This window comes from Cryptomeria japonica, unplaced genomic scaffold (assembly GCF_030272615.1).
Source record: "Cryptomeria japonica unplaced genomic scaffold, Sugi_1.0 HiC_scaffold_522, whole genome shotgun sequence".
In the NCBI taxonomy this organism is placed as follows: domain Eukaryota; kingdom Viridiplantae; phylum Streptophyta; class Pinopsida; order Cupressales; family Cupressaceae; genus Cryptomeria; species Cryptomeria japonica.
Genome location: NW_026729336.1, coordinates 56,632 through 82,431, shown reverse-complemented (window position 1 = coordinate 82,431; position 25,800 = coordinate 56,632). Strand labels below are relative to the sequence as shown.

Sequence of the window (25,800 nt, the reverse complement as noted above, 5' to 3'; positions counted from 1 at the left end):
GTTTTTTTCACTATCTTTCAAAACGGAAATTTTAAAATCTCCTTTTTTTTTTGCCTTTTCTGGAAATTAGTGAAGGCAGCGCATCAAAGGTGCGCACCTCGCTGCCCACCTTGGTGTGCTCTGAGGTGCGCACCCGGGAGCGCTACGAAGTGTGCTCCAAGGTGCGGCGTGCACGTTGTCGGAGCCCGGTTTGCCCCGGGTGCGCACCTCGCCTGCACCTTGGCCGGGGTGGGCACCTTGGCTGGGTTTGCCCAGGGTGCGCTCCGAAGCGGGGTTACTGGAGCGCCCCCTCTTTTTTTGTCAGAGAGTTTGGTGGGGTTTCTCGCATTGGCTCTTCCCAGGCCCGGTTGTTGGGTGCGCTCCCACCCTGGCGCGCGCGAAGTTGGAAGTTGGGTTAATTGCCCGGGCGCGCACCTTCGCCAGGGTGGGCACCTTGGTGCGCAAACCTTGGCTGGGCTGCGCACCAGGGCGGGCTCAAGATGGCACCAGCATTCCCTTTTTCTCACTATCTTTCAAAACGGAATTTAAAATCTCGTTTTTTTTTTGCCTTTTATGGAAATTAGTGAAGGCATCGCATCAAAGGTGCGCACCTCGCTGCCCACCTTGGTGTGCTCCGAGGTGCCCACCACGGTGCGCAACGCCGGTGCGAACCCGGGAGCGCCCCGATGTGTGCTCCAAGGTGCGGCGTGCACGAAGTCGGACCCCGGTTTGCCCCGGGTGCGCACCTCGCGTGCACCTTGGTGCGCACACCTTGGCTGGGTTGCGCGGCCTGGTGGGCACCATGGTGCGCACCAAGGAGCGCTCCGAAGTGTGCTCCAAGGTGCGGCGTGCACGAAGTCGGAGCCCGGTTTGCCCCGGGTGCGCACCTTCGCCGCGGTGGGCACCATGGCGTGCACGAAGTCGGAGCCCGGTTTGCCCCGGGTGCGCACCTCGCGTGCACCTTCGCCGGGGTGGGCACCTCGGCTGGGTTGCGCGCCCTGGTGCGCACCAAGGAGCGCTCTGAAGTGTGCTCCAAGGTGCGGCGTGCACGAAGTCGGAGCCCGGTTTGCCCCGGGTGTGCACCTCGCGTGCACCTTCGCTGCGGTGGGCACCTTGGCTGGGTTGCGCGCCTTGGTGGGCACCATGCAGTGCACGAAGTCGGAGCCCGGTTTGCCCCGGGCGCGCACCTCCGCCAGGGTGGGCACCTTGGTGCGCACAACTTGCCTGGGCTGCGCACCAGGAAGGGCTCAAGATGGCACCCGCGTTCCGTTTTTTTCACTATCTTTCAGAACGGAAATTTTAAAATATCGTTTTTTTTTGCCTTTTCTGGAAATTAGTGAAGGCAGCGCATCAAAGGTGCGCAACGCTGGTGCGAACCTGGGAGCGCTCCGATGTGTGCTCCAAGGTGCGGCGTGCACGAAGTCGGACCCCGGTTTGCCCCGGGTGCGCACCTCGCGTGCACCTTGGTGCGCACACCTTGGCTGGGTTGCGCGCCCTGGTGGGCACCATGGTGCGCACCAAGGAGCGCTCCGAAGTGTGCTCCAAGGTGCGGCGTGCACGAAGTCGGAGCCCGGTTTGCCCCGGGTGCGCACCTCGCGTGCACCTTCGCCGCGGTGGGCACCATGGCGTGCACGAAGTCGGAGCCCGGTTTGCCCCGGGTGCGCACCTCGCGTGCACCTTCGCCGGGGTGGGCACCTTAGTGTGCAGACCTTGGCTGGGTTGCGCGCCCTGGTGGGCACCATGGTGCGCACCAAGGAGCGCTCCGAAGTGTGCTCCAAGGTGCGGCCTGCACGAAGTCGGAGCCCGGTTTGCCCCGGGTGTGCACCTCGGGTGGGCACCTTGGTGCGCATGCCTTGCCTGGGCTGCGCACCAGGGCGGGCTCAAGATGGCACCCGCGTTCCTTTTTTTTCACTATCTTTCAAAACGGAAATTTTAAAATCTCATTTTTTTTTGCCTTTTTCTGGAAATTAGTGAAGGCAGCGCATCAAAGGTGCGCACCTCGCTGCCCACCACGGTGCGCAACGCCGGTGGGCACCCGGGAGTGCTTCGAAGTGTGCTCCAAGGTGCTGCGTGCACGTTGTCGGAGCCCGGTTTGCCCCGGGTGCGCACCTCGCGTGCACCTTCGTCGGGGTGGGCACCTTGGCTGGGTTTGCCCCGGCTGCGCTCCGAAGCGGGGTTATTGGAGCGCCGCCTCTTTTTTTGTCGGAGCGTTTGGTGGGGTTTCTCGCATTGGCTCTTCCGAGGCCCGGTTGCCACCCTGGCGCGCACGAAGTCGGAAGTAGGGTTAATTGCCCGGGTGCGCACCTTTGCCAGGGTGGGCACCTTACCTGGGCTGCGCACCAGGGCGGGCTCAAGATGGCACGCGCGTTCCGTTTTTTTCACTATCTTTCAAAACGGAAATTTTAAAATCTCCTTTTTTTTTTGCCTTTTCTGGAAATTAGTGAAGGCAGCGCATCAAAGGTGCGCACCTCGCTGCCCACCTTGGTGTGCTCTGAGGTGCGCACCCGGGAGCGCTACGAAGTGTGCTCCAAGGTGCGGCGTGCACGTTGTCGGAGCCCGGTTTGCCCCGGGTGCGCACCTCGCCTGCACCTTGGCCGGGGTGGGCACCTTGGCTGGGTTTGCCCAGGGTGCGCTCCGAAGCGGGGTTACTGGAGCGCCCCCTCTTTTTTTGTCAGAGCGTTTGGTGGGGTTTCTCGCATTGGCTCTTCCCAGGCCCGGTTGTTGGGTGCGCTCCCACCCTGGCGCGCGCGAAGTTGGAAGTTGGGTTAATTGCCCGGGCGCGCACCTTCGCCAGGGTGGGCACCTTGGTGCGCACACCTTGGCTGGGCTGCGCACCAGGGCGGGCTCAAGATGGCACCAGCATTCCCTTTTTCTCACTATCTTTCAAAACGGAAATTTTAAAATCTCGTTTTTTTTTTGCCTTTTATGGAAATTAGTGAAGGCATCGCATCAAAGGTGCGCACCTCGCTGCCCACCTTGGTGTGCTCCGAGGTGCCCACCACGGTGCGCAACGCCGGTGCGAACCCGGGAGCGCCCCGATGTGTGCTCCAAGGTGCGGCGTGCACGAAGTCGGACCCCGGTTTGCCCCGGGTGCGCACCTCGCGTGCACCTTGGTGCGCACACCTTGGCTGGGTTGCGCGGCCTGGTGGGCACCATGGTGCGCACCAAGGAGCGCTCCGAAGTGTGCTCCAAGGTGCGGCGTGCACGAAGTCGGAGCCCGGTTTGCCCCGGGTACGCACCTCGCGTGCACCTTCGCCGGGGTGGGCACCTCGGCTGGGTTGCGCGCCCTGGTGCGCACCAAGGAGCGCTCCGAAGTGTGCTCCAAGGTGCGGCGTGCACGAAGTCGGAGCCCGGTTTGCCCCGGGTGCGCACCTTCGCCGCGGTGCGCACCATGGCGTGCACGAAGTCGGAGCCCGGTTTGCCCCGGGTGCGCACCTCGCGTGCACCTTCGGCGGGGTTGCGCGCCCTGGTGGGCACCATGGTGCGCACCAAGGAGCGCTCCGAAGTGTGCTCCAAGGTGCGGCGTGCACGAAGTCGGAGCCCGGTTTGCCCCGGGTGCGCACCTCGCGTGCACCTTCGGCGGGGTTGCGCGCCCTGGTGGGCACCATGGTGCGCACCAAGGAGCGCTCCGAAGTGTGCTCCAAGGTGCGGCGTGCACGAAGTCGGAGCCCGGTTTGCCCCGGGTGCGCACCTCGCGTGCACCTTCGCCGCGGTGGGCACCATGGCGTGCACGAAGTCGGAGCCCGGTTTGCCCCGGGTGCGCACCTCGCGTGCACCTTCGCCGGGGTGGGCACCTCGGCTGGGTTGCGCGCCCTGGTGCGCACCAAGGAGCGCTCCGAAGTGTGCTCCAAGGTGCGGCGTGCACGAAGTCGGAGCCCGGTTTGCCCCGGGTGCGCACCTCGCGTGCACCTTCGCCAGGGTGGGCACCTCGGTGCGCACACCTTCTCAATGTTTTCTTGCCTTTTCTGGAAATTGGTGAAGGCAGCGCATCAAAGGTGCGCACCTCGGTGTGCTCCGAGGTGCGAACCCGAGAGCGCTCCGAGGTGCCCACGAAGTCGAAAGTCGGGTTAATTGCATTGTTTTCCCCGGGTGCGCTCCGAGGTGCGCAACATCGGCGCGCACCAAGGAGGGCTCCGAAGTGTGCTCCAAGGTGCGCACGATGGCGTGCACCTCTGGTGCGCACGATTCGGAGCTCGGTTTGACCGGGGTGCGCACACCTTGGCTGGGTTGCGCACCTTTTGTGCGCTCCAAGGTGCGCACGAAGTCGGAGCTCGGTTTGCCCCGGGTGCGCACCTTCGCCAGGGTGCGCACCTTGATGCGCACGCCTTGGCTGGGCTGCGCACCTTGGTGGGCGCCATGGTGCGCACCTTTCGTGCGCTCCAAGGTGCGCACGAAGTCGGAGCTCGGTTTGCCCCGGGTGCGCACCTTGGTGGGCGCCATGGTGCACTCCGAGGTGCCCAAGATTGGTGCGCACCAAGGAGCGCTCCGAAGTGCGCTCCAAGGTGCGCGCGAAGTCGAAAGTTGGGTTAATTGTCCGGTTTGCCTCGGGTGCGCACCTTGCGTGCACCTTCGCCAGGGTGGGCGCCTTGGTGCGCACACCTTGGCTGGGCTGCGCACACCTTGGCACCCGCGTTTCCTTCATTTTAAATTTTTTTTTTTTACAATCTCTCAAGTGGGAAATTCTATAATCTCAACTTTTTTTGCCTTTTCAGGAAACTTTTGAATGGAGCGCATCATTGGTGCGCTCCGAAGTGTGCTCCAAAGCTCTCTCCAGCTGCGTGCACCTGCCCCGGCCGCGCACCCGGCCCCGCCCAGCTTCGCTCACCTGTCCCGGGCGTCTGGTGCGGAACCTTAGAGTAAGAAACATCACCGTGCACCTTGGCCAACGTGCGCGACTCGACCGAGCGCGCACTGGCCGAGGTGCACACCGATTTCACCTGGGTGCGCGCGCAGCACCTCGGGCGCACCGGGGTGCGCGCACAACGCCCGGGTTGCACCGTGGCCTGTGTGCTCGGGGCGCCTCGGGTGCGCGCTCGGTGTCGCCCCCGCGCGCGCGGTAGTGCGGGCAGCGCACCCCGGCCCGGCCCGGCCCCGACGAGAACGCAAACGGGCAAAAGGTTTATTCAAATAGCATTGCGACGCCCGGCGAAAAACTAAAAAAGGGTGCAACACCGGGACTTCCCGGGAGGTCACCCATCCCAGTACTACTCCGGCCCAAGCGCGCTTAACTGCGGAGTTCTGATGGGATCCGGTGCACTAACGCTGGTATGATCGCACCCGTTATGAGCTTGTCGCAGTGTGTACTTAGCAAACCGCGACCCACGTGCGAATCCACCCCGGCCACCCACCCCCGTCGAGGTGCACACCCTCCCTCGCGAAGTGCGCCCCGTTCGCCAAGTGTGAGCCCTGCCCGGGTGCGCGCACCTTGCTAGGGCGTCGGGTGTGCACCCGGCCCGGCCTACGTGCGTGCACCTGGAGGGGGCGTCGTGTGCGTGCAGTGTCCCGTCTGCAACGCGGTGCCCACACACCACCTCGGGCGCAACGACCTGCGCTCACATGTGGGCCGAGTGCACCTTGGTGCATGTTCGGGGCGCCTCGGGTGCACGCTCGATCTTGCCCCGGTGCACCAAGGCGCTCGGTTTGCCCCGGGTGCGCACTTGGTGCAAGGTGGGCACCCAAAATAGGGATCAAGCACCAAAACACAAGTTTCGGGATGCAAAATGGGACCCAAGGACCACAAATGCGTTCCAAGACCCATGATGGGTCCACGAGAACAAAAATGTGTTCCGAGACTTAATAAACAAATATTGGGTTTTAGGAGAAGAAACATGCTCTGATGCCCAAAACGAGAATCGACCCCGAAAAGGCCACAGGCCAAAAGTGGGATGCGAGACAAAAAAAAATGGGACCCGAGGACCAAAATTGGGTTCCCAGGTCGAAGACAGGGCAACCGGACAAGAAACGACCTCTAAGGCTCGAAATGAGTCCCGACGACTAAAACTTGACAAGAAGCACCCATCAGGCACCCAACTCGACACCCATGGGATGCCGACCCACCCGGGCTTCCACCTAGCACACCTTGGCACCCACCCACCCTCGCACCCAACCTCGCACCCAACTTAGCACCTTTGAACCCACATTGGCACTCACCCTGACCCTGGCACCTTGGAACCCACATTGGCACTCACCTTGACCCTGGCACCCACCTTTGCACTCACCTTGGGACCCACCCTGGCTCCCACCTCGGCACCCACCCAGACACCCACCTTGGTTCCTTGGCACCCACCTTGGATCCTTGGCACCCACCCCGACACCCACCTTGGCACGCAACTTGGCTACTTGCCACCCACCTTGGCTCCTTGACGCCCACCCCGACAACCACCCCGTGACCTACCCTGGCTAGGGTTGGTGCACACCCACCCTGGTGCCCACCTTGGCACCCACCCTATGACCCACCTTGGCACGCACCTTAGTACCCACCCCGTTACCCACCCTAGGACCCACCCCGTGACCCACCTTGGCCAGGGTGGGTGCCTTGGTGCGCACAACTTGCCTGGGCTGCACACCAGGGCGGGCTCAAGATGGCACCCGCGTTCCGTTTTTTTCACTATCTTTCAAAACGGAAATTTTAAAATCTCATTTTTTTCTTTTTTTTGCCTTTTCTGGAAATTAGTGAAGGCAGCGCATCAAAGGTGCGCAATGCTGGTGCGAACCCGGGAGCGCTCCGATGTGTGCTCCAAGGTGCGGCGTGCACGAAGTCCGAGCCCGGTTTGCCCCGGGTGCGCACCTCGCGTGCACCTTCGCCGGGGTGAGCACCTTGGCTGGGTTGCGCGCCCTGGTGCGTACCAAGGAGCGCTCTGAAGTGTGCTCCAAGGTGCGGCGTGCACGAAGTCGGAGCCCGGTTTGCCCCGGGTGTGCACCTCGGGTGCGCACCTCGCGTGCACCTTCGCTGCGGTGGGCACCTTGGCTGGGTTGCGCGCCTTGGTGGGCACCATGCAGTGCACGAAGTCGGAGCCCGGTTTGCCCCGGGCGCGCACCTCCGCCAGGGTGGGCACCTTGGTGCGCACAACTTGCCTGGGCTGCGCATCAGGAAGGGCTCAAGATGGCACCCGCGTTCCGTTTTTTTCACTATCTTTCAGAACGGAAATTTTAAAATATCGTTTTTTTTTGCCTTTTCTGGAAATTAGTGAAGGCAGCGCATCAAAGGTGCGCAACGCTGGTGCGAACCTGGGAGCGCTCCGATGTGTGCTCCAAGGTGCGGCGTGCACGAAGTCGGAGCCCGGTTTGCCTCGGGTGCGCCCTGGTGGGCACCATGGTGCGCACCAAGGAGCGCTCCGAAGTGTGCTCCAAGGTGCGGCCTGCACGAAGTCGGAGCCCGGTTTGCCCCGGGTGTGCACCTCGGGTGGGCACCTTGGTGCGCATGCCTTGCCTGGGCTGCGCACCAGGGCGGGCTCAAGATGGCACCCGCGTTCCTTTTTTTTCACTATCTTTCAAAACGGAAATTTTAAAATCTCATTTTTTTTTGCCTTTTTCTGGAAATTAGTGAAGGCAGCGCATCAAAGGTGCGCACCTCGCTGCCCACCACGGTGCGCAACGCCGGTGGGCACCCGGGAGTGCTTCGAAGTGTGCTCCAAGGTGCTGCGTGCACGTTGTCGGAGCCCGGTTTGCCCCGGGTGCGCACCTCGCGTGCACCTTCGTCGGGGTGGGCACCTTGGCTTGGTTTGCCCCGGCTGCGCTCCGAAGCGGGGTTATTGGAGCGCCGCCTCTTTTTTTGTCGGAGCGTTTGGTGGGGTTTCTCGCATTGGCTCTTCCGAGGCCCGGTTGCCACCCTGGCGCGCACGAAGTCGGAAGTAGGGTTAATTGCCCGGGTGCGCACCTTTGCCAGGGTGGCACCTTACCTGGGCTGCGCACCAGGGCGGGCTCAAGATGGCACGCGCGTTCCGTTTTTTTCACTATCTTTCAAAACGGAAATTTTAAAATCTCCTTTTTTTTTTGCCTTTTCTGGAAATTAGTGAAGGCAGCGCATCAAAGGTGCGCACCTCGCTGCCCACCTTGGTGTGCTCTGAGGTGCGCACCCGGGAGCGCTACGAAGTGTGCTCCAAGGTGCGGCGTGCACGTTGTCGGAGCCCGGTTTGCCCCGGGTGCGCACCTCGCCTGCACCTTGGCCGGGGTGGGCACCTTGGCTGGGTTTGCCCAGGGTGCGCTCCGAAGCGGGGTTACTGGAGCGCCCCCTCTTTTTTTGTCAGAGAGTTTGGTGGGGTTTCTCGCATTGGCTCTTCCCAGGCCCGGTTGTTGGGTGCGCTCCCACCCTGGCGCGCGCGAAGTTGGAAGTTGGGTTAATTGCCCGGGCGCGCACCTTCGCCAGGGTGGGCACCTTGGTGCGCAAACCTTGGCTGGGCTGCGCACCAGGGCGGGCTCAAGATGGCACCAGCATTCCCTTTTTCTCACTATCTTTCAAAACGGAAATTTTAAAATCTCGTTTTTTTTTTGCCTTTTATGGAAATTAGTGAAGGCATCGCATCAAAGGTGCGCACCTCGCTGCCCACCTTGGTGTGCTCCGAGGTGCCCACCACGGTGCGCAACGCCGGTGCGAACCCGGGAGCGCCCCGATGTGTGCTCCAAGGTGCGGCGTGCACGAAGTCGGACCCCGGTTTGCCCCGGGTGCGCACCTCGCGTGCACCTTGGTGCGCACACCTTGGCTGGGTTGCGCGGCCTGGTGGGCACCATGGTGCGCACCAAGGAGCGCTCCGAAGTGTGCTCCAAGGTGCGGCGTGCACGAAGTCGGAGCCCGGTTTGCCCCGGGTGCGCACCTTCGCCGCGGTGGGCACCATGGCGTGCACGAAGTCGGAGCCCGGTTTGCCCCGGGTGCGCACCTCGCGTGCACCTTCGCCGGGGTGGGCACCTCGGCTGGGTTGCGCGCCCTGGTGCGCACCAAGGAGCGCTCTGAAGTGTGCTCCAAGGTGCGGCGTGCACGAAGTCGGAGCCCGGTTTGCCCCGGGTGTGCACCTCGCGTGCACCTTCGCTGCGGTGGGCACCTTGGCTGGGTTGCGCGCCTTGGTGGGCACCATGCAGTGCACGAAGTCGGAGCCCGGTTTGCCCCGGGCGCGCACCTCCGCCAGGGTGGGCACCTTGGTGCGCACAACTTGCCTGGGCTGCGCACCAGGAAGGGCTCAAGATGGCACCCGCGTTCCGTTTTTTTCACTATCTTTCAGAACGGAAATTTTAAAATATCGTTTTTTTTTGCCTTTTCTGGAAATTAGTGAAGGCAGCGCATCAAAGGTGCGCAACGCTGGTGCGAACCTGGGAGCGCTCCGATGTGTGCTCCAAGGTGCGGCGTGCACGAAGTCGGACCCCGGTTTGCCCCGGGTGCGCACCTCGCGTGCACCTTGGTGCGCACACCTTGGCTGGGTTGCGCGCCCTGGTGGGCACCATGGTGCGCACCAAGGAGCGCTCCGAAGTGTGCTCCAAGGTGCGGCGTGCACGAAGTCGGAGCCCGGTTTGCCCCGGGTGCGCACCTCGCGTGCACCTTCGCCGCGGTGGGCACCATGGCGTGCACGAAGTCGGAGCTCGGTTTGCCCCGGGTGCGCACCTCGCGTGCACCTTCGCCGGGGTGGGCACCTTAGTGTGCAGACCTTGGCTGGGTTGCGCGCCCTGGTGGGCACCATGGTGCGCACCAAGGAGCGCTCCGAAGTGTGCTCCAAGGTGCGGCCTGCACGAAGTCGGAGCCCGGTTTGCCCCGGGTGTGCACCTCGGGTGGGCACCTTGGTGCGCATGCCTTGCCTGGGCTGCGCACCAGGGCGGGCTCAAGATGGCACCCGCGTTCCTTTTTTTTCACTATCTTTCAAAACGGAAATTTTAAAATCTCATTTTTTTTTGCCTTTTTCTGGAAATTAGTGAAGGCAGCGCATCAAAGGTGCGCACCTCGCTGCCCACCACGGTGCGCAACGCCGGTGGGCACCCGGGAGTGCTTCGAAGTGTGCTCCAAGGTGCTGCGTGCACGTTGTCGGAGCCCGGTTTGCCCCGGGTGCGCACCTCGCGTGCACCTTCGTCGGGGTGGGCACCTTGGCTGGGTTTGCCCCGGCTGCGCTCCGAAGCGGGGTTATTGGAGCGCCGCCTCTTTTTTTGTCGGAGCGTTTGGTGGGGTTTCTCGCATTGGCTCTTCCGAGGCCCGGTTGCCACCCTGGCGCGCACGAAGTCGGAAGTAGGGTTAATTGCCCGGGTGCGCACCTTTGCCAGGGTGGGCACCTTACCTGGGCTGCGCACCAGGGCGGGCTCAAGATGGCACGCGCGTTCCGTTTTTTTCACTATCTTTCAAAACGGAAATTTTAAAATCTCCTTTTTTTTTTGCCTTTTCTGGAAATTAGTGAAGGCAGCGCATCAAAGGTGCGCACCTCGCTGCCCACCTTGGTGTGCTCTGAGGTGCGCACCCGGGAGCGCTACGAAGTGTGCTCCAAGGTGCGGCGTGCACGTTGTCGGAGCCCGGTTTGCCCCGGGTGCGCACCTCGCCTGCACCTTGGCCGGGGTGGGCACCTTGGCTGGGTTTGCCCAGGGTGCGCTCCGAAGCGGGGTTACTGGAGCGCCCCCTCTTTTTTTGTCAGAGCGTTTGGTGGGGTTTCTCGCATTGGCTCTTCCCAGGCCCGGTTGTTGGGTGCGCTCCCACCCTGGCGCGCGCGAAGTTGGAAGTTGGGTTAATTGCCCGGGCGCGCACCTTCGCCAGGGTGGGCACCTTGGTGCGCACACCTTGGCTGGGCTGCGCACCAGGGCGGGCTCAAGATGGCACCAGCATTCCCTTTTTCTCACTATCTTTCAAAACGGAAATTTTAAAATCTCGTTTTTTTTTTGCCTTTTATGGAAATTAGTGAAGGCATCGCATCAAAGGTGCGCACCTCGCTGCCCACCTTGGTGTGCTCCGAGGTGCCCACCACGGTGCGCAACGCCGGTGCGAACCCGGGAGCGCCCCGATGTGTGCTCCAAGGTGCGGCGTGCACGAAGTCGGACCCCGGTTTGCCCCGGGTGCGCACCTCGCGTGCACCTTGGTGCGCACACCTTGGCTGGGTTGCGCGGCCTGGTGGGCACCATGGTGCGCACCAAGGAGCGCTCCGAAGTGTGCTCCAAGGTGCGGCGTGCACGAAGTCGGAGCCCGGTTTGCCCCGGGTACGCACCTCGCGTGCACCTTCGCCGGGGTGGGCACCTCGGCTGGGTTGCGCGCCCTGGTGCGCACCAAGGAGCGCTCCGAAGTGTGCTCCAAGGTGCGGCGTGCACGAAGTCGGAGCCCGGTTTGCCCCGGGTGCGCACCTTCGCCGCGGTGCGCACCATGGCGTGCACGAAGTCGGAGCCCGGTTTGCCCCGGGTGCGCACCTCGCGTGCACCTTCGGCGGGGTTGCGCGCCCTGGTGGGCACCATGGTGCGCACCAAGGAGCGCTCCGAAGTGTGCTCCAAGGTGCGGCGTGCACGAAGTCGAAGCCCGGTTTGCCCCGGGTGCGCACCTCGCGTGCACCTTCGGCGGGGTTGCGCGCCCTGGTGGGCACCATGGTGCGCACCAAGGAGCGCTCCGAAGTGTGCTCCAAGGTGCGGCGTGCACGAAGTCGGAGCCCGGTTTGCCCCGGGTGCGCACCTCGCGTGCACCTTCGCCGCGGTGGGCACCATGGCGTGCACGAAGTCGGAGCCCGGTTTGCCCCGGGTGCGCACCTCGCGTGCACCTTCGCCGGGGTGGGCACCTCGGCTGGGTTGCGCGCCCTGGTGCGCACCAAGGAGCGCTCCGAAGTGTGCTCCAAGGTGCGGCGTGCACGAAGTCGGAGCCCGGTTTGCCCCGGGTGCGCACCTCGCGTGCACCTTCGCCAGGGTGGGCACCTCGGTGCGCACACCTTCTCAATGTTTTCTTGCCTTTTCTGGAAATTGGTGAAGGCAGCGCATCAAAGGTGCGCACCTCGGTGTGCTCCGAGGTGCGAACCCGAGAGCGCTCCGAGGTGCCCACGAAGTCGAAAGTCGGGTTAATTGCATTGTTTTCCCCGGGTGCGCTCCGAGGTGCGCAACATCAGCGCGCACCAAGGAGGGCTCCGAAGTGTGCTCCAAGGTGCGCACGATGGCGTGCACCTCTGGTGCGCACGATTCGGAGCTCGGTTTGACCGGGGTGCGCACACCTTGGCTGGGTTGCGCACCTTTTGTGCGCTCCAAGGTGCGCACGAAGTCGGAGCTCGGTTTGCCCCGGGTGCGCACCTTCGCCAGGGTGCGCACCTTGATGCGCACGCCTTGGCTGGGCTGCGCACCTTGGTGGGCGCCATGGTGCGCACCTTTCGTGCGCTCCAAGGTGCGCACGAAGTCGGAGCTCGGTTTGCCCCGGGTGCGCACCTTGGTGGGCGCCATGGTGCACTCCGAGGTGCCCAAGATTGGTGCGCACCAAGGAGCGCTCCGAAGTGCGCTCCAAGGTGCGCGCGAAGTCGAAAGTTGGGTTAATTGTCCGGTTTGCCTCGGGTGCGCACCTTGCGTGCACCTTCGCCAGGGTGGGCGCCTTGGTGCGCACACCTTGGCTGGGCTGCGCACACCTTGGCACCCGCGTTTCCTTCATTTTAAATTTTTTTTTTTTACAATCTCTCAAGTGGGAAATTCTATAATCTCAACTTTTTTTGCCTTTTCAGGAAACTTTTGAATGGAGCGCATCATTGGTGCGCTCCGAAGTGTGCTCCAAAGCTCTCTCCAGCTGCGTGCACCTGCCCCGGCCGCGCACCCGGCCCCGCCCAGCTTCGCTCACCTGTCCCGGGCGTCTGGTGCGGAACCTTAGAGTAAGAAACATCACCGTGCACCTTGGCCAACGTGCGCGACTCGACCGAGCGCGCACTGGCCGAGGTGCACACCGATTTCACCTGGGTGCGCGCGCAGCACCTCGGGCGCACCGGGGTGCGCGCACAACGCCCGGGTTGCACCGTGGCCTGTGTGCTCGGGGCGCCTCGGGTGCGCGCTCGGTGTCGCCCCCGCGCGCGCGGTAGTGCGGGCAGCGCACCCCGGCCCGGCCCGGCCCCGACGAGAACGCAAACGGGCAAAAGGTTTATTCAAATAGCATTGCGACGCCCGGCGAAAAACTAAAAAAGGGTGCAACACCGGGACTTCCCGGGAGGTCACCCATCCCAGTACTACTCCGGCCCAAGCGCGCTTAACTGCAGAGTTCTGATGGGATCCGGTGCACTAACGCTGGTATGATCGCACCCGTTATGAGCTTGTCGCAGTGTGTACTTAGCAAACCGCGACCCACGTGCGAATCCACCCCGGCCACCCACCCCCGTCGAGGTGCACACCCTCCCTCGCGAAGTGCGCCCCGTTCGCCAAGTGTGAGCCCTGCCCGGGTGCGCGCACCTTGCTAGGGCGTCGGGTGTGCACCCGGCCCGGCCTACGTGCGTGCACCTGGAGGGGGCGTCGTGTGCGTGCAGTGTCCCGTCTGCAACGCGGTGCCCACACACCACCTCGGGCGCAACGACCTGCGCTCACATGTGGGCCGAGTGCACCTTGGTGCATGTTCGGGGCGCCTCGGGTGCACGCTCGATCTTGCCCCGGTGCACCAAGGCGCTCGGTTTGCCCCGGGTGCGCACTTGGTGCAAGGTGGGCACCCAAAATAGGGATCAAGCACCAAAACACAAGTTTCGGGATGCAAAATGGGACCCAAGGACCACAAATGCGTTCCAAGACCCATGATGGGTCCACGAGAACAAAAATGTGTTCCGAGACTTAATAAACAAATATTGGGTTTTAGGAGAAGAAACATGCTCTGATGCCCAAAACGAGAATCGACCCCGAAAAGGCCACAGGCCAAAAGTGGGATGCGAGACAAAAAAAAATGGGACCCGAGGACCAAAATTGGGTTCCCAGGTCGAAGACAGGGCAACCGGACAAGAAACGACCTCTAAGGCTCGAAATGAGTCCCGACGACTAAAACTTGACAAGAAGCACCCATCAGGCACCCAACTCGACACCCATGGGATGCCGACCCACCCGGGCTTCCACCTAGCACACCTTGGCACCCACCCACCCTCGCACCCAACCTCGCACCCAACTTAGCACCTTTGAACCCACATTGGCACTCACCCTGACCCTGGCACCTTGGAACCCACATTGGCACTCACCTTGACCCTGGCACCCACCTTTGCACTCACCTTGGGACCCACCCTGGCTCCCACCTCGGCACCCACCCAGACACCCACCTTGGTTCCTTGGCACCCACCTTGGATCCTTGGCACCCACCCCGACACCCACCTTGGCACGCAACTTGGCTACTTGCCACCCACCTTGGCTCCTTGACGCCCACCCCGACAACCACCCCGTGACCTACCCTGGCTAGGGTTGGTGCACACCCACCCTGGTGCCCACCTTGGCACCCACCCTATGACCCACCTTGGCACGCACCTTAGTACCCACCCCGTTACCCACCCTAGGACCCACCCCGTGACCCACCTTGGCCAGGGTGGGTGCCTTGGTGCGCACAACTTGCCTGGGCTGCACACCAGGGCGGGCTCAAGATGGCACCCGCGTTCCGTTTTTTTCACTATCTTTCAAAACGGAAATTTTAAAATCTCATTTTTTTCTTTTTTTTGCCTTTTCTGGAAATTAGTGAAGGCAGCGCATCAAAGGTGCGCAATGCTGGTGCGAACCCGGGAGCGCTCCGATGTGTGCTCCAAGGTGCGGCGTGCACGAAGTCCGAGCCCGGTTTGCCCCGGGTGCGCACCTCGCGTGCACCTTCGCCGGGGTGAGCACCTTGGCTGGGTTGCGCGCCCTGGTGCGTACCAAGGAGCGCTCTGAAGTGTGCTCCAAGGTGCGGCGTGCACGAAGTCGGAGCCCGGTTTGCCCCGGGTGTGCACCTCGGGTGCGCACCTCGCGTGCACCTTCGCTGCGGTGGGCACCTTGGCTGGGTTGCGCGCCTTGGTGGGCACCATGCAGTGCACGAAGTCGGAGCCCGGTTTGCCCCGGGCGCGCACCTCCGCCAGGGTGGGCACCTTGGTGCGCACAACTTGCCTGGGCTGCGCATCAGGAAGGGCTCAAGATGGCACCCGCGTTCCGTTTTTTTCACTATCTTTCAGAACGGAAATTTTAAAATATCGTTTTTTTTTGCCTTTTCTGGAAATTAGTGAAGGCAGCGCATCAAAGGTGCGCAACGCTGGTGCGAACCTGGGAGCGCTCCGATGTGTGCTCCAAGGTGCGGCGTGCACGAAGTCGGAGCCCGGTTTGCCTCGGGTGCGCCCTGGTGGGCACCATGGTGCGCACCAAGGAGCGCTCCGAAGTGTGCTCCAAGGTGCGGCCTGCACGAAGTCGGAGCCCGGTTTGCCCCGGGTGTGCACCTCGGGTGGGCACCTTGGTGCGCATGCCTTGCCTGGGCTGCGCACCAGGGCGGGCTCAAGATGGCACCCGCGTTCCTTTTTTTTCACTATCTTTCAAAACGGAAATTTTAAAATCTCATTTTTTTTTGCCTTTTTCTGGAAATTAGTGAAGGCAGCGCATCAAAGGTGCGCACCTCGCTGCCCACCACGGTGCGCAACGCCGGTGGGCACCCGGGAGTGCTTCGAAGTGTGCTCCAAGGTGCTGCGTGCACGTTGTCGGAGCCCGGTTTGCCCCGGGTGCGCACCTCGCGTGCACCTTCGTCGGGGTGGGCACCTTGGCTTGGTTTGCCCCGGCTGCGCTCCGAAGCGGGGTTATTGGAGCGCCGCCTCTTTTTTTGTCGGAGCGTTTGGTGGGGTTTCTCGCATTGGCTCTTCCGAGGCCCGGTTGCCACCCTGGCGCGCACGAAGTCGGAAGTAGGGTTAATTGCCCGGGTGCGCACCTTTGCCAGGGTGGCACCTTACCTGGGCTGCGCACCAGGGCGGGCTCAAGATGGCACGCGCGTTCCGTTTTTTTCACTATCTTTCAAAACGGAAATTTTAAAATCTCCTTTTTTTTTTGCCTTTTCTGGAAATTAGTGAAGGCAGCGCATCAAAGGTGCGCACCTCGCTGCCCACCTTGGTGTGCTCTGAGGTGCGCACCCGGGAGCGCTACGAAGTGTGCTCCAAGGTGCGGCGTGCACGTTGTCGGAGCCCGGTTTGCCCCGGGTGCGCACCTCGCCTGCACCTTGGCCGGGGTGGGCACCTTGGCTGGGTTTGCCCAGGGTGCGCTCCGAAGCGGGGTTACTGGAGCGCCCCCTCTTTTTTTGTCAGAGAGTTTGGTGGGGTTTCTCGCATTGGCTCTTCCCAGGCCCGGTTGTTGGGTGCGCTCCCACCCTGGCGCGCGCGAAGTTGGAAGTTGGGTTAATTGCCCGGGCGCGCACCTTCGCCAGGGTGGGCACCTTGGTGCGCAAACCTTGGCTGGGCTGCGCACCAGGGCGGGCTCAAGATGGCACCAGCATTCCCTTTTTCTCACTATCTTTCAAAACGGAAATTTTAAAATCTCGTTTTTTTTTTGCCTTTTATGGAAATTAGTGAAGGCATCGCATCAAAGGTGCGCACCTCGCTGCCCACCTTGGTGTGCTCCGAGGTGCCCACCACGGTGCGCAACGCCGGTGCGAACCCGGGAGCGCCCCGATGTGTGCTCCAAGGTGCGGCGTGCACGAAGTCGGACCCCGGTTTGCCCCGGGTGCGCACCTCGCGTGCACCTTGGTGCGCACACCTTGGCTGGGTTGCGCGGCCTGGTGGGCACCATGGTGCGCACCAAGGAGCGCTCCGAAGTGTGCTCCAAGGTGCGGCGTGCACGAAGTCGGAGCCCGGTTTGCCCCGGGTGCGCACCTTCGCCGCGGTGGGCACCATGGCGTGCACGAAGTCGGAGCCCGGTTTGCCCCGGGTGCGCACCTCGCGTGCACCTTCGCCGGGGTGGGCACCTCGGCTGGGTTGCGCGCCCTGGTGCGCACCAAGGAGCGCTCTGAAGTGTGCTCCAAGGTGCGGCGTGCACGAAGTCGGAGCCCGGTTTGCCCCGGGTGTGCACCTCGCGTGCACCTTCGCTGCGGTGGGCACCTTGGCTGGGTTGCGCGCCTTGGTGGGCACCATGCAGTGCACGAAGTCGGAGCCCGGTTTGCCCCGGGCGCGCACCTCCGCCAGGGTGGGCACCTTGGTGCGCACAACTTGCCTGGGCTGCGCACCAGGAAGGGCTCAAGATGGCACCCGCGTTCCGTTTTTTTCACTATCTTTCAGAACGGAAATTTTAAAATATCGTTTTTTTTTGCCTTTTCTGGAAATTAGTGAAGGCAGCGCATCAAAGGTGCGCAACGCTGGTGCGAACCTGGGAGCGCTCCGATGTGTGCTCCAAGGTGCGGCGTGCACGAAGTCGGACCCCGGTTTGCCCCGGGTGCGCACCTCGCGTGCACCTTGGTGCGCACACCTTGGCTGGGTTGCGCGCCCTGGTGGGCACCATGGTGCGCACCAAGGAGCGCTCCGAAGTGTGCTCCAAGGTGCGGCGTGCACGAAGTCGGAGCCCGGTTTGCCCCGGGTGCGCACCTCGCGTGCACCTTCGCCGCGGTGGGCACCATGGCGTGCACGAAGTCGGAGCCCGGTTTGCCCCGGGTGCGCACCTCGCGTGCACCTTCGCCGGGGTGGGCACCTTGGTGTGCAGACCTTGGCTGGGTTGCGCGCCCTGGTGGGCACCATGGTGCGCACCAAGGAGCGCTCCGAAGTGTGCTCCAAGGTGCGGCCTGCACGAAGTCGGAGCCCGGTTTGCCCCGGGTGTGCACCTCGGGTGGGCACCTTGGTGCGCATGCCTTGCCTGGGCTGCGCACCAGGGCGGGCTCAAGATGGCACCCGCGTTCCTTTTTTTTCACTATCTTTCAAAACGGAAATTTTAAAATCTCATTTTTTTTTGCCTTTTTCTGGAAATTAGTGAAGGCAGCGCATCAAAGGTGCGCACCTCGCTGCCCACCACGGTGCGCAACGCCGGTGGGCACCCGGGAGTGCTTCGAAGTGTGCTCCAAGGTGCTGCGTGCACGTTGTCGGAGCCCGGTTTGCCCCGGGTGCGCACCTCGCGTGCACCTTCGTCGGGGTGGGCACCTTGGCTGGGTTTGCCCCGGCTGCGCTCCGAAGCGGGGTTATTGGAGCGCCGCCTCTTTTTTTGTCGGAGCGTTTGGTGGGGTTTCTCGCATTGGCTCTTCCGAGGCCCGGTTGCCACCCTGGCGCGCACGAAGTCGGAAGTAGGGTTAATTGCCCGGGTGCGCACCTTTGCCAGGGTGGGCACCTTACCTGGGCTGCGCACCAGGGCGGGCTCAAGATGGCACGCGCGTTCCGTTTTTTTCACTATCTTTCAAAACGGAAATTTTAAAATCTCCTTTTTTTTTTGCCTTTTCTGGAAATTAGTGAAGGCAGCGCATCAAAGGTGCGCACCTCGCTGCCCACCTTGGTGTGCTCTGAGGTGCGCACCCGGGAGCGCTACGAAGTGTGCTCCAAGGTGCGGCGTGCACGTTGTCGGAGCCCGGTTTGCCCCGGGTGCGCACCTCGCCTGCACCTTGGCCGGGGTGGGCACCTTGGCTGGGTTTGCCCAGGGTGCGCTCCGAAGCGGGGTTACTGGAGCGCCCCCTCTTTTTTTGTCAGAGCGTTTGGTGGGGTTTCTCGCATTGGCTCTTCCCAGGCCCGGTTGTTGGGTGCGCTCCCACCCTGGCGCGCGCGAAGTTGGAAGTTGGGTTAATTGCCCGGGCGCGCACCTTCGCCAGGGTGGGCACCTTGGTGCGCACACCTTGGCTGGGCTGCGCACCAGGGCGGGCTCAAGATGGCACCAGCATTCCCTTTTTCTCACTATCTTTCAAAACGGAAATTTTAAAATCTCGTTTTTTTTTTGCCTTTTATGGAAATTAGTGAAGGCATCGCATCAAAGGTGCGCACCTCGCTGCCCACCTTGGTGTGCTCCGAGGTGCCCACCACGGTGCGCAACGCCGGTGCGAACCCGGGAGCGCCCCGATGTGTGCTCCAAGGTGCGGCGTGCACGAAGTCGGACCCCGGTTTGCCCCGGGTGCGCACCTCGCGTGCACCTTGGTGCGCACACCTTGGCTGGGTTGCGCGGCCTGGTGGGCACCATGGTGCGCACCAAGGAGCGCTCCGAAGTGTGCTCCAAGGTGCGGCGTGCACGAAGTCGGAGCCCGGTTTGCCCCGGGTACGCACCTCGCGTGCACCTTCGCCGGGGTGGGCACCTCGGCTGGGTTGCGCGCCCTGGTGCGCACCAAGGAGCGCTCCGAAGTGTGCTCCAAGGTGCGGCGTGCACGAAGTCGGAGCCCGGTTTGCCCCGGGTGCGCACCTTCGCCGCGGTGCGCACCATGGCGTGCACGAAGTCGGAGCCCGGTTTGCCCCGGGTGCGCACCTCGCGTGCACCTTCGGCGGGGTTGCGCGCCCTGGTGGGCACCATGGTGCGCACCAAGGAGCGCTCCGAAGTGTGCTCCAAGGTGCGGCGTGCACGAAGTCGGAGCCCGGTTTGCCCCGGGTGCGCACCTCGCGTGCACCTTCGGCGGGGTTGCGCGCCCTGGTGGGCACCATGGTGCGCACCAAGGAGCGCTCCGAAGTGTGCTCCAAGGTGCGGCGTGCACGAAGTCGGAGCCCGGTTTGCCCCGGGTGCGCACCTCGCGTGCACCTTCGCCGCGGTGGGCACCATGGCGTGCACGAAGTCGGAGCCCGGTTTGCCCCGGGTGCGCACCTCGCGTGCACCTTCGCCGGGGTGGGCACCTCGGCTGGGTTGCGCGCCCTGGTGCGCACCAAGGAGCGCTCCGAAGTGTGCTCCAAGGTGCGGCGTGCACGAAGTCGGAGCCCGGTTTGCCCCGGGTGCGCACCTCGCGTGCACCTTCGCCAGGGTGGGCACCTCGGTGCGCACACCTTCTCAATGTTTTCTTGCCTTTTCTGGAAATTGGTGAAGGCAGCGCATCAAAGGTGCGCACCTCGGTGTGCTCCGAGGTGCGAACCCGAGAGCGCTCCGAGGTGCCCACGAAGTCGAAAGTCGGGTTAATTGCATTGTTTTCCCCGGGTGCGCTCCGAGGTGCGCAACATCGGCGCGCACCAAGGAGGGCTCCGAAGTGTGCTCCAAGGTGCGCACGATGGCGTGCACCTCTGGTGCGCACGATTCGGAGCTCGGTTTGACCGGGGTGCGCACACCTTGGCTGGGTTGCGCACCTTTTGTGCGCTCCAAGGTGCGCACGAAGTCGGAGCTCGGTTTGCCCCGGGTGCGCACCTTCGCCAGGGTGCGCACCTTGATGCGCACGCCTTGGCTGGGCTGCGCACCTTGGTGGGCGCCATGGTGCGCACCTTTCGTGCGCTCCAAGGTGCGCACGAAGTCGGAGCTCGGTTTGCCCCGGGTGCGCACCTTGGTGGGCGCCATGGTGCACTCCGAGGTGCCCAAGATTGGTGCGCACCAAGGAGCGCTCCGAAGTGCGCTCCAAGGTGCGCGCGAAGTCGAAAGTTGGGTTAATTGTCCGGTTTGCCTCGGGTGCGCACCTTGCGTGCACCTTCGCCAGGGTGGGCGCCTTGGTGCGCACACCTTGGCTGGGCTGCGCACACCTTGGCACCCGCGTTTCCTTCATTTTAAATTTTTTTTTTTTACAATCTCTCAAGTGGGAAATTCTATAATCTCAACTTTTTTTGCCTTTTCAGGAAACTTTTGAATGGAGCGCATCATTGGTGCGCTCCGAAGTGTGCTCCAAAGCTCTCTCCAGCTGCGTGCACCTGCCCCGGCCGCGCACCCGGCCCCGCCCAGCTTCGCTCACCTGTCCCGGGCGTCTGGTGCGGAACCTTAGAGTAAGAAACATCACCGTGCACCTTGGCCAACGTGCGCGACTCGACCGAGCGCGCACTGGCCGAGGTGCACACCGATTTCACCTGGGTGCGCGCGCAGCACCTCGGGCGCACCGGGGTGCGCGCACAACGCCCGGGTTGCACCGTGGCCTGTGTGCTCGGGGCGCCTCGGGTGCGCGCTCGGTGTCGCCCCCGCGCGCGCGGTAGTGCGGGCAGCGCACCCCGGCCCGGCCCGGCCCCGACGAGAACGCAAACGGGCAAAAGGTTTATTCAAATAGCATTGCGACGCCCGGCGAAAAACTAAAAAAGGGTGCAACACCGGGACTTCCCGGGAGGTCACCCATCCCAGTACTACTCCGGCCCAAGCGCGCTTAACTGCGGAGTTCTGATGGGATCCGGTGCACTAACGCTGGTATGATCGCACCCGTTATGAGCTTGTCGCAGTGTGTACTTAGCAAACCGCGACCCACGTGCGAATCCACCCCGGCCACCCACCCCCGTCGAGGTGCACACCCTCCCTCGCGAAGTGCGCCCCGTTCGCCAAGTGTGAGCCCTGCCCGGGTGCGCGCACCTTGCTAGGGCGTCGGGTGTGCACCCGGCCCGGCCTACGTGCGTGCACCTGGAGGGGGCGTCGTGTGCGTGCAGTGTCCCGTCTGCAACGCGGTGCCCACACACCACCTCGGGCGCAACGACCTGCGCTCACATGTGGGCCGAGTGCACCTTGGTGCATGTTCGGGGCGCCTCGGGTGCACGCTCGATCTTGCCCCGGTGCACCAAGGCGCTCGGTTTGCCCCGGGTGCGCACTTGGTGCAAGGTGGGCACCCAAAATAGGGATCAAGCACCAAAACACAAGTTTCGGGATGCAAAATGGGACCCAAGGACCACAAATGCGTTCCAAGACCCATGATGGGTCCACGAGAACAAAAATGTGTTCCGAGACTTAATAAACAAATATTGGGTTTTAGGAGAAGAAACATGCTCTGATGCCCAAAACGAGAATCGACCCCGAAAAGGCCACAGGCCAAAAGTGGGATGCGAGACAAAAAAAAATGGGACCCGAGGACCAAAATTGGGTTCCCAGGTCGAAGACAGGGCAACCGGACAAGAAACGACCTCTAAGGCTCGAAATGAGTCCCGACGACTAAAACTTGACAAGAAGCACCCATCAGGCACCCAACTCGACACCCATGGGATGCCGACCCACCCGGGCTTCCACCTAGCACACCTTGGCACCCACCCACCCTCGCACCCAACCTCGCACCCAACTTAGCACCTTTGAACCCACATTGGCACTCACCCTGACCCTGGCACCTTGGAACCCACATTGGCACTCACCTTGACCCTGGCACCCACCTTTGCACTCACCTTGGGACCCACCCTGGCTCCCACCTCGGCACCCACCCAGACACCCACCTTGGTTCCTTGGCACCCACCTTGGATCCTTGGCACCCACCCCGACACCCACCTTGGCACGCAACTTGGCTACTTGCCACCCACCTTGGCTCCTTGACGCCCACCCCGACAACCACCCCGTGACCTACCCTGGCTAGGGTTGGTGCACACCCACCCTGGTGCCCACCTTGGCACCCACCCTATGACCCACCTTGGCACGCACCTTAGTACCCACCCCGTTACCCACCCTAGGACCCACCCCGTGACCCACCTTGGCCAGGGTGGGTGCCTTGGTGCGCACAACTTGCCTGGGCTGCACACCAGGGCGGGCTCAAGATGGCACCCGCGTTCCGTTTTTTTCACTATCTTTCAAAACGGAAATTTTAAAATCTCATTTTTTTCTTTTTTTTGCCTTTTCTGGAAATTAGTGAAGGCAGCGCATCAAAGGTGCGCAATGCTGGTGCGAACCCGGGAGCGCTCCGATGTGTGCTCCAAGGTGCGGCGTGCACGAAGTCCGAGCCCGGTTTGCCCCGGGTGCGCACCTCGCGTGCACCTTCGCCGGGGTGAGCACCTTGGCTGGGTTGCGCGCCCTGGTGCGTACCAAGGAGCGCTCTGAAGTGTGCTCCAAGGTGCGGCGTGCACGAAGTCGGAGCCCGGTTTGCCCCGGGTGTGCACCTCGGGTGCGCACCTCGCGTGCACCTTCGCTGCGGTGGGCACCTTGGCTGGGTTGCGCGCCTTGGTGGGCACCATGCAGTGCACGAAGTCGGAGCCCGGTTTGCCCCGGGCGCGCACCTCCGCCAGGGTGGGCACCTTGGTGCGCACAACTTGCCTGGGCTGCGCATCAGGAAGGGCTCAAGATGGCACCCGCGTTCCGTTTTTTTCACTATCTTTCAGAACGGAAATTTTAAAATATCGTTTTTTTTTGCCTTTTCTGGAAATTAGTGAAGGCAGCGCATCAAAGGTGCGCAACGCTGGTGCGAACCTGGGAGCGCTCCGATGTGTGCTCCAAGGTGCGGCGTGCACGAAGTCGGAGCCCGGTTTGCCTCGGGTGCGCCCTGGTGGGCACCATGGTGCGCACCAAGGAGCGCTCCGAAGTGTGCTCCAAGGTGCGGCCTGCACGAAGTCGGAGCCCGGTTTGCCCCGGGTGTGCACCTCGGGTGGGCACCTTGGTGCGCATGCCTTGCCTGGGCTGCGCACCAGGGCGGGCTCAAGATGGCACCCGCGTTCCTTTTTTTTCACTATCTTTCAAAACGGAAATTTTAAAATCTCATTTTTTTTTGCCTTTTTCTGGAAATTAGTGAAGGCAGCGCATCAAAGGTGCGCACCTCGCTGCCCACCACGGTGCGCAACGCCGGTGGGCACCCGGGAGTGCTTCGAAGTGTGCTCCAAGGTGCTGCGTGCACGTTGTCGGAGCCCGGTTTGCCCCGGGTGCGCACCTCGCGTGCACCTTCGTCGGGGTGGGCACCTTGGCTTGGTTTGCCCCGGCTGCGCTCCGAAGCGGGGTTATTGGAGCGCCGCCTCTTTTTTTGTCGGAGCGTTTGGTGGGGTTTCTCGCATTGGCTCTTCCGAGGCCCGGTTGCCACCCTGGCGCGCACGAAGTCGGAAGTAGGGTTAATTGCCCGGGTGCGCACCTTTGCCAGGGTGGCACCTTACCTGGGCTGCGCACCAGGGCGGGCTCAAGATGGCACGCGCGTTCCGTTTTTTTCACTATCTTTCAAAACGGAAATTTTAAAATCTCCTTTTTTTTTTGCCTTTTCTGGAAATTAGTGAAGGCAGCGCATCAAAGGTGCGCACCTCGCTGCCCACCTTGGTGTGCTCTGAGGTGCGCACCCGGGAGCGCTACGAAGTGTGCTCCAAGGTGCGGCGTGCACGTTGTCGGAGCCCGGTTTGCCCCGGGTGCGCACCTCGCCTGCACCTTGGCCGGGGTGGGCACCTTGGCTGGGTTTGCCCAGGGTGCGCTCCGAAGCGGGGTTACTGGAGCGCCCCCTCTTTTTTTGTCAGAGAGTTTGGTGGGGTTTCTCGCATTGGCTCTTCCCAGGCCCGGTTGTTGGGTGCGCTCCCACCCTGGCGCGCGCGAAGTTGGAAGTTGGGTTAATTGCCCGGGCGTGCACCTTCGCCAGGGTGGGCACCTTGGTGCGCAAACCTTGGCTGGGCTGCGCACCAGGGCGGGCTCAAGATGGCACCAGCATTCCCTTTTTCTCACTATCTTTCAAAACGGAAATTTTAAAATCTCGTTTTTTTTTTGCCTTTTATGGAAATTAGTGAAGGCATCGCATCAAAGGTGCGCACCTCGCTGCCCACCTTGGTGTGCTCCGAGGTGCCCACCACGGTGCGCAACGCCGGTGCGAACCCGGGAGCGCCCCGATGTGTGCTCCAAGGTGCGGCGTGCACGAAGTCGGACCCCGGTTTGCCCCGGGTGCGCACCTCGCGTGCACCTTGGTGCGCACACCTTGGCTGGGTTGCGCGGCCTGGTGGGCACCATGGTGCGCACCAAGGAGCGCTCCGAAGTGTGCTCCAAGGTGCGGCGTGCACGAAGTCGGAGCCCGGTTTGCCCCGGGTGCGCACCTTCGCCGCGGTGGGCACCATGGCGTGCACGAAGTCGGAGCCCGGTTTGCCCCGGGTGCGCACCTCGCGTGCACCTTCGCCGGGGTGGGCACCTCGGCTGGGTTGCGCGCCCTGGTGCGCACCAAGGAGCGCTCTGAAGTGTGCTCCAAGGTGCGGCGTGCACGAAGTCGGAGCCCGGTTTGCCCCGGGTGTGCACCTCGCGTGCACCTTCGCTGCGGTGGGCACCTTGGCTGGGTTGCGCGCCTTGGTGGGCACCATGCAGTGCACGAAGTCGGAGCCCGGTTTGCCCCGGGCGCGCACCTCCGCCAGGGTGGGCACCTTGGTGCGCACAACTTGCCTGGGCTGCGCACCAGGAAGGGCTCAAGATGGCACCCGCGTTCCGTTTTTTTCACTATCTTTCAGAACGGAAATTTTAAAATATCGTTTTTTTTTGCCTTTTCTGGAAATTAGTGAAGGCAGCGCATCAAAGGTGCGCAACGCTGGTGCGAACCTGGGAGCGCTCCGATGTGTGCTCCAAGGTGCGGCGTGCACGAAGTCGGACCCCGGTTTGCCCCGGGTGCGCACCTCGCGTGCACCTTGGTGCGCACACCTTGGCTGGGTTGCGCGCCCTGGTGGGCACCATGGTGCGCACCAAGGAGCGCTCCGAAGTGTGCTCCAAGGTGCGGCGTGCACGAAGTCGGAGCCCGGTTTGCCCCGGGTGCACACCTCGCGTGCACCTTCGCCGCGGTGGGCACCATGGCGTGCACGAAGTCGGAGCCCGGTTTGCCCCGGGTGCGCACCTCGCGTGCACCTTCGCCGGGGTGGGCACCTTAGTGTGCAGACCTTGGCTGGGTTGCGCGCCCTGGTGGGCACCATGGTGCGCACCAAGGAGCGCTCCGAAGTGTGCTCCAAGGTGCGGCCTGCACGAAGTCGGAGCCCGGTTTGCCCCGGGTGTGCACCTCGGGTGGGCACCTTGGTGCGCATGCCTTGCCTGGGCTGCGCACCAGGGCGGGCTCAAGATGGCACCCGCGTTCCTTTTTTTTCACTATCTTTCAAAACGGAAATTTTAAAATCTCATTTTTTTTTGCCTTTTTCTGGAAATTAGTGAAGGCAGCGCATCAAAGGTGCGCACCTCGCTGCCCACCACGGTGCGCAACGCCGGTGGGCACCCGGGAGTGCTTCGAAG

At 62.8% G+C, this 25,800-nt stretch overlaps 3 non-coding genes across 3 annotated transcripts; all 3 read right to left on the bottom strand.

Moving 5' to 3' along the window:
• Positions 1 to 5,139: 5,139 nt before the first annotated feature.
• LOC131872140 (5S ribosomal RNA) lies at positions 5,140 to 5,258 on the bottom strand. Its single transcript, XR_009370319.1, has one exon. It is a non-coding gene; the product is annotated as a 5S ribosomal RNA (ribosomal RNA).
• Positions 5,259 to 13,062: 7,804 nt separating this feature from the next.
• LOC131872143 (5S ribosomal RNA) lies at positions 13,063 to 13,181 on the bottom strand. The gene has a single exon (XR_009370322.1). It is a non-coding gene; the product is annotated as a 5S ribosomal RNA (ribosomal RNA).
• Positions 13,182 to 20,985: 7,804 nt separating this feature from the next.
• On the bottom strand, positions 20,986 to 21,104 carry LOC131872139 (5S ribosomal RNA). The gene has a single exon (XR_009370318.1). It is a non-coding gene; the product is annotated as a 5S ribosomal RNA (ribosomal RNA).
• Between the last annotated feature and the right edge of the window lie 4,696 nt (positions 21,105 to 25,800).